This window comes from Schistocerca serialis, chromosome 8 (assembly GCF_023864345.2).
Source record: "Schistocerca serialis cubense isolate TAMUIC-IGC-003099 chromosome 8, iqSchSeri2.2, whole genome shotgun sequence".
Lineage (NCBI taxonomy): Eukaryota > Metazoa > Arthropoda > Insecta > Orthoptera > Acrididae > Schistocerca > Schistocerca serialis.
The window spans coordinates 403,899,898-403,909,550 of NC_064645.1; the positions used below are offsets into that span (position 1 = coordinate 403,899,898).

The window sequence follows — 9,653 nt, forward strand, 5'->3', positions numbered from 1 at the left end:
CTTTATTTTGAGTCTCTTTCTTTAGCACATCTGTGGCTCTCAGACTGATACTCGTAAATGGTAAGCCATAATCGCAGATCGAAATACTCTCATATTTAATATTATTAATATTACAGGGTGATTAAAAAAGAATACCACAATTTTAAAAATGTGTATTTAATGAAAGAAACATAATATAACCTTCTATTATACATCATTACAAAGAGTATTTAAAAAGGTTTTTTTTTTCACTCAAAAACAAGTTCAGAGATGTTCAATATGGCCCCCTCCAGACACACGAGCAATATCAACCGATACTCCAACTCGTTCCACACTCTCTGTAGCATATCAGGCGTAACAGTTTGGATAGCTGCTGTTAGTTCTCGTTTCAAATCATCAATGGTGGCTGGGAGAGGTGGCCGAAACACCATATCCTTAACATACCCCCATAAGAAAAAATCGCAGGGGGTAAGATCAGGGCTTCTTGGAGGGCAGTGATGAAGTGCTCTGTCACGGGCTGCCTGGCGGCCGATCCATCGCCTCGGGTAGTTGACGTTCACGTTTCATAACTAACCTTTTTCGTAGGACTCTCCATACAGTTGATTGTGGAATTTGCAGCTCTCTGCTAGCTCTGCGAGTCGATTTTCCTGGGCTGCGAACAAATGCTTGCTGGATTCGTGCTACATTTTCATCACTCGTTCTCGGCCGTCCAGAACTTTTCCCTTTGCACAAACACCCATTCTCTGTAAACTGTTTATACCAACGTTTAATACACCACCTATCAGGAGGTTTACCACCATACTTCGTTCGAAATGCACGCTGAACAACTGTCGTCGATTCACTTCTGCCGTACTCAATAACACAAAAAGCTTTCTGTTGAGCGGTCGCCATCTTAGCATCAACTGACGCTGACGCCTAGTCAACAGCGCCTCAAGCGAACAAATGTACAACTAAATGAAACTTCATAGCTCCCTTAATTCGCCGACAGATAGTGCTTAGCTCTGCCTTTTGTCGTTGCAGAGTTTTAAATTCCTAAAGTTGTGGTATTCTTTTTGAATCACCCTGTATTATATTATTAATATTATTAATAGTTAAACAAAATGGGTCAGCGCCTGCTTTGCTATGGACCACCGTCACTGTGAAAGAAACAAATTAGAAATGCAAGGGTTGCATTCAGAATGAAATTTTCTCTCTGCAGCGGAGTGTGCGCTGATATGAACCTTCGTGGCACATTAAAACTGTGTGCCGGACCGAGACTCGAAATCGGGGTTCAAAATGGTTCAAACGGCTCTGAGCACTATGAGACTTAACATCTGTGGTCATCAGTCCCCTAGAATTTAGAACTACTTAAACCTAACTAACCTAAGGACATCACACACATCCATGCCCGAGGCAGGATTCGAACCTGCGACCGGAGCGGTCATGCGGTTCCAGACTGAAGCGCCTAGACCGCACGGCCACACCGGCCGGCTCGAATTCGGGGCCTTTGCTCTTCGCGAACAAGTGCCCTACCATCTGAGGTAGATAGGAGACGAGGCATTGGCGGAATTGAAGTTGTGAGGACGGGTAGTGAGTCGTGCAGGGTAACTCAGATGGTAGAACACTTTCCTGCAGAAGGCAAAGGTCCCGAGTTCGTGTCTGGGCCGACACACAGTTTTAATCTGGCAGGAAATTTCAAGGGTCTCCTGCTGATGATCAGTTGTAGGACACTGCATTGTTTCTGAGATTCAGACCAATGAGTTTAAAAGTCATTTGTTTACTCTAAGATCTCGACACATACCACATTTAAATGACAGAGAATAAGTTTCCTACGAAGTGAACGTAGTCTCGCATAGTTAACTGAGATTGCTCCAACACAACGAGCACAAAGTTACCTGAAATATTGAAATACAAAACTGGCGGTAAGGTAAGTTTAATCATGAATGTCACGCTAACAGTTTGGGGAGGTAACTCGTGTACGTGGAAGACCGCTTGCGGAATGCTACAAGCTGTCCTAATCTGTTCACCTCGCAAATGCAAAGTAAATTAGTCCAAGACAGATGAAACAATACCATTAACCTCTCATTATTGAAAACTTCCATTATTAATACTAAAAAAAGTCACCTACTTCAACAAATCGCTGTGACCCCAAGAATATGATACTCTCAACAGTCTTCCACAAGATAAGATTGCCTGTTTGATGAAGATGGCAACATATTGTGAAGATAACTAGGGTACTCCAAATTAGTAGATATAAAATGTGTCAGCAAGCTTTAAATATAAAACAAGGAATCTCTTTGTTGCAAATAAATGATTAAACATTCCATGCTTGCTTCTACGAGCATTTTTTAGTTTGATCACATAAGTAAAATCTTTTGGGGAACTTAACAAATCTGTAATTCTTCAAGGAAGTAATTTTCAAAATATGAAGCTTTAATTTAAAATTTTAATATGTCCTATTGAACGATCCCCTCTAGTCAAGTTGTGCCACAAACTTCTTTTCTCCCTAATTCTGTTCAGTATCTCCTCGTTAGTTACGTGACCTACTCGTCTAATCTGCAGCATTCTTCTGTAGCACGGCATTTCAAAATCTTCTATTCTCTTCTTGCCTAAACTATTTATCGTCCATGTTTCACTTCCTTGTATGTCGACGCTTCATACAAATATTTCCAAGAAAAACTTCCTAACACTTTCATATTTATCCAGTGTTAACAACTTTCTTTTCTTGAGAAAGACTTTTCTTGCCATTGCAAATCGACGTTTTACATCCTCTCTACTTCAGTCATTGTCAGTTATTCTGCTGCTCAAATAACAGAACCTTTCCACTACTTTCATTGTCTCCTTTCGTCATCTAATCCCCCAGTGTCGTCGGATTTCATTAGACTACCTTCCATTATCCTTGTTTTGCTTTTGTTGATGTTGATCTTATATCCTCCTTTCAAGGCGCTGTCTATTCCGTTCAGCTGTTCCTCCAAGTCCTTCGCTGTCTCTGACAGAATTGCAACGTCGTCGGCAAAGCTCAAAGTTTTTATTTCTTCTCCCTGAACTTTCAATCCCCCTCCAATGTTTCTTTTGTTTCCTTTACTGCTTGCTCAATGTACTGACTGATTAACATTGGCGATAGGCTACAATCCTGCCTCACTCTTTTCTCAACTACAGCTTTCCTTTCACGCCTCTCGCCCCTTACATCTGCCGTCTCGTTCCTGTACAAGTTACAAATAGTCTTTCATTCCCTGTATTTTATCCCTGCTACCTTAGGAGTTTCAAAGAGAGTATTCCAGTCAACATTTTCAAAAGATTTGTCTAAGTCTACAAATGCTTTAAACGGAGGTTTGCTTTCCTTACCCTATGTTCTAAGATAAGTTATAGGCTCAGTATTGCCTTGTGTATTCTTTTACTTCTCTGCAATATAAACTTATCTTTCCCTAGGTCGACTTCTACCAGTTTTATCATTCTTCTATATTTTGCAGCCATAACTTATTAAACTGCCAGTTAGGTAATATTCACACCTGACAGCACCTGCTTTCTTTGGAACTTGATTATGGGAGAGGCGAAATACCCTCAGACTTCAAGCGCAATGTGATAATTGCAGTTCCAAAGAAAGCAGGAGACTACATTTCACTAAAATTGATCACATGGTCAGATTTATAAATGAGTGCTCCAGATATGTGTCAAATATAAGAATTCTAGGCTAAAGAGTTTTTATTTTTCTTTTATATAATATACTAGTTTCTTTGCACTAAACATTTTCCGTGTAAACCGTGTTTTTCTGTACTTGATTTAAATTTAAAACTGTTTACGCCTGAAGTTTAAAAAGCATTGTCTGATTATATCTGTCATAGTATTACATTCACTTGCAATATGTTAAATACTCATGGTATAAGAAGTATGTTATGATCTACATGTGGGGGTAGAGAGCTGTCGACAAGGGATCTCAGATCGATTCCATATTCCTAGATTTCCAGAAGGCTTTTGATACCGTTCCTCACAAGGGACTATTAATCAGATTGCGTGCATATGGAATATCGTCTCAGTTGTGTGACTGGATTGGTGATTTCGTCTCAGAGAGGTCACAGTTCGTAGTGATAGACGGTAAATCATCGAGTAGAACAGAAGTGATATCTGGCGTTCCGCAAGATAGTGTTATTGGCCCTCTGCTCTTCCTGATTTACATAAATGATCTAGGTGATAATCTGAGCAGCCCCTTTACATCGTTTGCAGATGACGCTGTAATTGACAGTATAGTAAAATCATCAGACGATCAGTACCAATTAGAAAATGATCTAGAGAGGACTGGTGCGAAAAGTGGCAACTGGCACTAAACAAAGAAAAGTGCGACGTCATCCACATGGGTACTAAAAGAAATCCTATAAATTTCGGGTACACGATAAATAACACAGATCTAAGGGCTGTCAATTCGACTAAATACCTAGGAATTACAATTACGAGCAACTTAAATTGGAAAGACCACATATATAATATTGTGTGGAAGGCGAAACAAAGACTGGCAGAACGCTTAGAAGATGCGACAAACCCACTAAAGAGACAGCCTACATTACACTTGACCGTCCTCTTCTGTGCGGTGTGGGATCCTTACCAAGTAGGATTGACGGAGGACATCGAAAAAGTGCAAAGAAGGGCAGCTCGTTTCGTGTTGTCGCGCAATAAGGGTGAGAATGTCACTGATATGATACGCAAAGTGGGGTGACAGTCACTGAAACAAAGGCGGTGTTCTTTGCGGCTAGATCTATTTACGAAATTTCAATGGTCCGACGGCGAAAATATTTTGTTGACACCCACCTACGTAGGGAGATATGATTATCATAGTAAAATAAGAGAAATCAGAGCTCGAGCGGATAGATTTAGCTGTTCCTTTTTCCCACGCGCCATTCGAGAGTGGAATGGTAGAGAAGTCGTATGAAAATGGTTCGATGAACCCTATGCCACGCACTTAAGTGTGAGTTGCAGAGTAACCATGTAGATGTAAATGTAGATTATATGTATAAATACTGTATTTACTAATTTCAAAATGATGGAGCACTAGTACGTACTAGGACATGTATTGAAACTATGGAATAGTGCGCTGATAATAGCTAGGTACTTGCTGAAATCTAGATTTGCTTTAATAAAGACAGAAAGGAAAGGACGACTGATTGCTGTGCTCCATTTTTTGAAAGTCACATCACAGTCGTTGAGTGCATCCCACATTCCTAATGGAAGGTAATCTGATGGATATTTGCTAATTACAGCGTGCGAAATTTGTAGGACTGGCTCCGCCAGTAGGTTTACTTGACGGGAGGTCCCGGCAGCAGGTGTGGCGAGGGGATTCAGCTGGGACAAACCACCTGTCACCGTTACACGCCCTAATCCTCAGCGGGCCGCTTCTAGCACGCGCCTTTTGTCAACGGCGTATCGGCCATTCCAAATCCTTCTATTGGCAAACATCTTCAGCTGACAGACTGACAGACATCCCGCCACAACGATGTTCGTTCCTTCTTCGAAAGGGAGCCCTGCGCCACAAAATAAGCTACCTCAACTGTTTTTTTTTGTTTTTTTTTTTTGTGATGGAAGGATACGCCGCTAGGGTTCTTCCTAACGCCCAGGGTACGCCCGATCGTTCTACAACTCATCCTCTCTTTGTCAATAATGACCCTTGCAGGATCTTAGTGGAGGCTCCTTCCTTGTACTCTTCAACTAAGGCATTCATACACGCTGATGATACAGCACTCGCTACCCAAGGTGAGACCTTTGAGGAAGTAGAGGTGGAACTGACAACAACTCTTGAAAAGTTGGCCAAGTATTACGATGATAACCAACTAAAGCGAACCCTGGAAAGACCCAAGTCTGTGCACTCCGTCTTAGGAATAGGGGCCGGCCGGGGTGGCCTAGCGGTTCTAGGCGCTTCACTCCGAAACCGCGCTGCTGCTACGGTCGCAGGTTCGAATCCTGCCTCGGGCATGGATGTGTGTGACGTCGTTAGGTTTAAGTAGTTCTAAGTTCAAGGGGACTGATGACCTCAGAGATAGTGCTCAGAGCCATTTGAACCATCTATAAATAGGGAAGCCAAAAGGAAACTGAACATCACTTGGAGAGGAGAACAACTACCCCACTGCGAAACTCCTAAATACCATGGGGTGAAGGTGGACCGTTCCCTCACATTCAAAGCCCACTGTGAAGAAACGAGCCTCAAAGTAAAAGCGCGGAACAACATCATCCGCAAACTTACAGAAACCACCTGGGATGCCCAGCCAAAACTGCTTAGAACATCTGCCTTGGCACTATGTTTCTCCGCCGCAGAATACGCAGCACCCGTCCGGCAAAACTCTGCTCATGCTAAACCTGTAGAAACAGCCCTGAACGAGAAAGGTCACATTGCTACAGGCTTCTTACGACCTACTCCTGTTAATAAGCTGTACCAAATTATGGGTATAGCACCGCCACGCGTTCGAAGACAAGCAGAAACAGAAGTGGAGAAGAAAAAACAAGAAATCGACCCTAGACATCCTCTGTTCGGACATGACACTCAACAGCCAAAACTGAGGTTAAGAAAAAGCTTCCTACAGAAAACTACGGCAATTCGTTCATATCCCAGAACTCACAGAGAGGAGCTTTGGCGAGACTCCCTAGCTAAAGACAATCACATAACGGTCAAGGAGGAAATAGCCGAAGGTTCACACCTGTCATACGTGACCTGGAAGACTTTGAACAGACTGCGAGTTGGGGTGTCAGGGTACAAAGCCAACCTCCGGAGGTGGGGTTTCAATAATGAGGAGGAAACTTGTCTGTATGGTGACGTGCAGGACGAACAACATCTGCTAGTCTGCAGGAACCTACCGGCTCCATGCACTATCTGTGATCTTGCTGCAGCCAGCGAAACTGCTGTGATAACCGCCGAATACTGGGCCCGTCAAAAAATATAATCATCTTGCTGTTTGTTTATCTGCTGCTTGTTAGTATATATTATTGAATCTGTGTCATAAATACTACTGTACACATTTAATCTTGCAAATCTGTTATGTGAATCAATACTTATCAGTTTTTGTAATTATTTTATGTCCTGGACTCGAAAAATAAATAAAACCTCAGCTGCGTCTCAGAACGATTCTGCTTTTTTAACCAACGAAGACATGACTTATTCACATGTACAGTTTACCTGATTTTTTAAACACCTTGACCATAACAAAAAATTCATAATACACTCAACTATTTTCCAGAGTAAATGTAAGGCAAAAGTCATCTTTTAATGGAGCAACTGTTGCTCACAGTAGTGTGGCTGTCTGAATGAGGCAGCAAGAAATAACACTTTACGATTTTTCTTGTTTTGAATAATTTTGCACAAAGATTAATGTGCAAAGTAACTTACATAGTACAGGATCAAAATAACAGTATTTAGTAAAAATGATACTGATTGATAGGTGTGTGTATTGTGTATTGAACCGGGAACCTAGAAACGACGGAGAGGCTTCGTCCCGCCGTAGCCCTCAGTGGTTCACAACCCCACAACAGGCCACAGCAGTACACCCACCCCACCTCCGCCCCAACCGAACCCAGGGTTATTGTGTGGTTCGGCCCCCATCGACCCCCCGGGAACGTCTCATACCAGACGAGTGTAACCCTAAATGTTTGGGTGGTAGAGTAATTATGATGTACGCGTACGTGGAGACAGTGTTTGTGGAGCAATCGCCGACATAGTGTAACTGAGGCGGAATAAGGGGAACCAGCCCGCATTCGCCGAGGAAGATGGAAAACCGCCTTAAAAACCATCCAAAGGCTGTAACGTATGTTTTTGAGTGGGGTCCACCTTTAGAAAAACACGATTTTGTTTTTTGACCCAGACATGTTTCACTGCAGTTGCAGCATCATCAGTGTTTTTTTTTGTTATTGCTGTGCCTGTTAAACATAAGGAACGTTCCCAGAATGAGATTTTCACTCTGCAGCGGAGTGTGGGCTGATATGAAACTTCCTGGCAGATTAAAACTGTGTGCCCGACCGCACACGCAAGGTTCGCAGAAGAGCTTCTGTAAAGTTTGGAAGGTAGGAGACGAGATACTGGCAGAAGTAAAGCTGTGAGTACCGGCCGTGAGTCGTGCTTCGGTAGCTCAGTTGGTAGAGCACTTGCCCGCGAAAGGCAAAGGTCCCGAGTTCGAGTCTCGGTCGGGCACACAGTTTTAATCTGCCAGGAAGTTTCATAAGGAACGTTCTTTACTGTTTAAATACATACAAATATTAGTTTCTAAATTGTAATTACTGCAACGGCCTTGCCGCAGTGGATACAGCGGTTCCCGTGAGATCACCGAAGTTAAGCGCTGTCGGGCGTGGTCGCACTTGGATGGGTGACCATCCGGGCCGCCATGCGCTGTTGTCATTTTTCGGGGTGCACTCAGCTTCGTGATGCCAACTGAGGAGCTACTCGACCGAATAGTAGCGGCTTCGGTCAAGAATACCATGATAACGACCGGGAGAGCGGTGTGCTAACCCCACTACCCTCCTATGCGCATCCGCCACTGAGGATGACACGGCGGTCGGATGGTCCCGGTAGGCCACTCGTGGCCTGAAGACGGAGTGCTTCAAAAAGTTGTAATTACAGATTTTTGAGGAGCGCATAAAATTGTGAATTCACACTTCCTTACCACATGGTGTGGTTTTCCTGCTGTATTAAGTTTTTGTAGTGTCTGTTTTTCTTTACAGTTTGTTACCTGCAACTATATACAACTTAATGTAGGCAAAGCATTTACGCAAAGATTACAATTTCCAAACTGTTGTGGCTATGCCTGAGATTAACAATTTATGTGAAGGGTTGTGTGTGTGTGTGTGTGTGTGTGTGTGTGAGTGTGTGTGTGTGTATCTACGCACCCACACCCACCCACACACACACACACACACCTTGTTCCAACATCTCTTTAAGTCAGTGGAGGACAGTATGGTTTAGTGAAAAACTTATAGTCCTTAAACTTAAACTTTTATCTAAAATCCTTAAGAGTATCCGTTTTAATACTACATTCTTCATAATGCTCAATCAATATTCTTCTGAGCTCGTCACGGTCTGTCCGTCTGTGATTTCAGAAACCTTGCATTCAATGACGCGGAGAATTTCATCTTGCTCCAGCTGATCAACTTCCCGCTTTATCGAGCTACCACAGGGGGATACCACATGGGATACCAATTCGATTCTACACAGAGTACGCGAAAGAACTTGCCCCCCTTCTAACAGCCGTGTACCGCAAGTCTCTAGAGGAACGGAGGGTTCCAAATGATTGGAAAAGAGCACAGGTAGTCCCAGTCTTCAAGAAGGGTCGTCGAGCAGATGCGCAAAACTATAGACCTATATCTCTGAGGTCGATCTGTTGTAGAATTTTAGAACATGTTTTTTGCTCGAGTATCATGTCGTTTTTGGAAACCCAGAATATACTATGTAGGAATCAACATGGATTCCGGAAACAGCGATCGTGTGAGACCCAACTCGCTTTATTTGTTCATGAGACCCAGAAAATATTAGATACAGGCTCCCAGGTAGATGCTATTTTTCTTGACTTCCGGAAGGCGTTCGATACAGTTCCGCACTGTTGCCTGATAAACAAAGTAAGAGCCTACGGAATATCAGACCAGCTGAGTTGCTGGATTGAAGAGTTTTTAGCAAACAGAACACAGCATGTTGTTATCAATGGAGAGACGTCTACAGACGTTAAAGTAACCTC

At 42.9% G+C, this 9,653-nt stretch overlaps 1 pseudogene; it reads left to right on the forward strand.

Moving 5' to 3' along the window:
* The first annotated feature begins 8,206 nt into the window (after nt 1–8,206).
* On the forward strand, nt 8,207–8,323 carry LOC126417787 (5S ribosomal RNA; annotated as a pseudogene).
* Nucleotides 8,324–9,653: the final 1,330 nt, after the last annotated feature.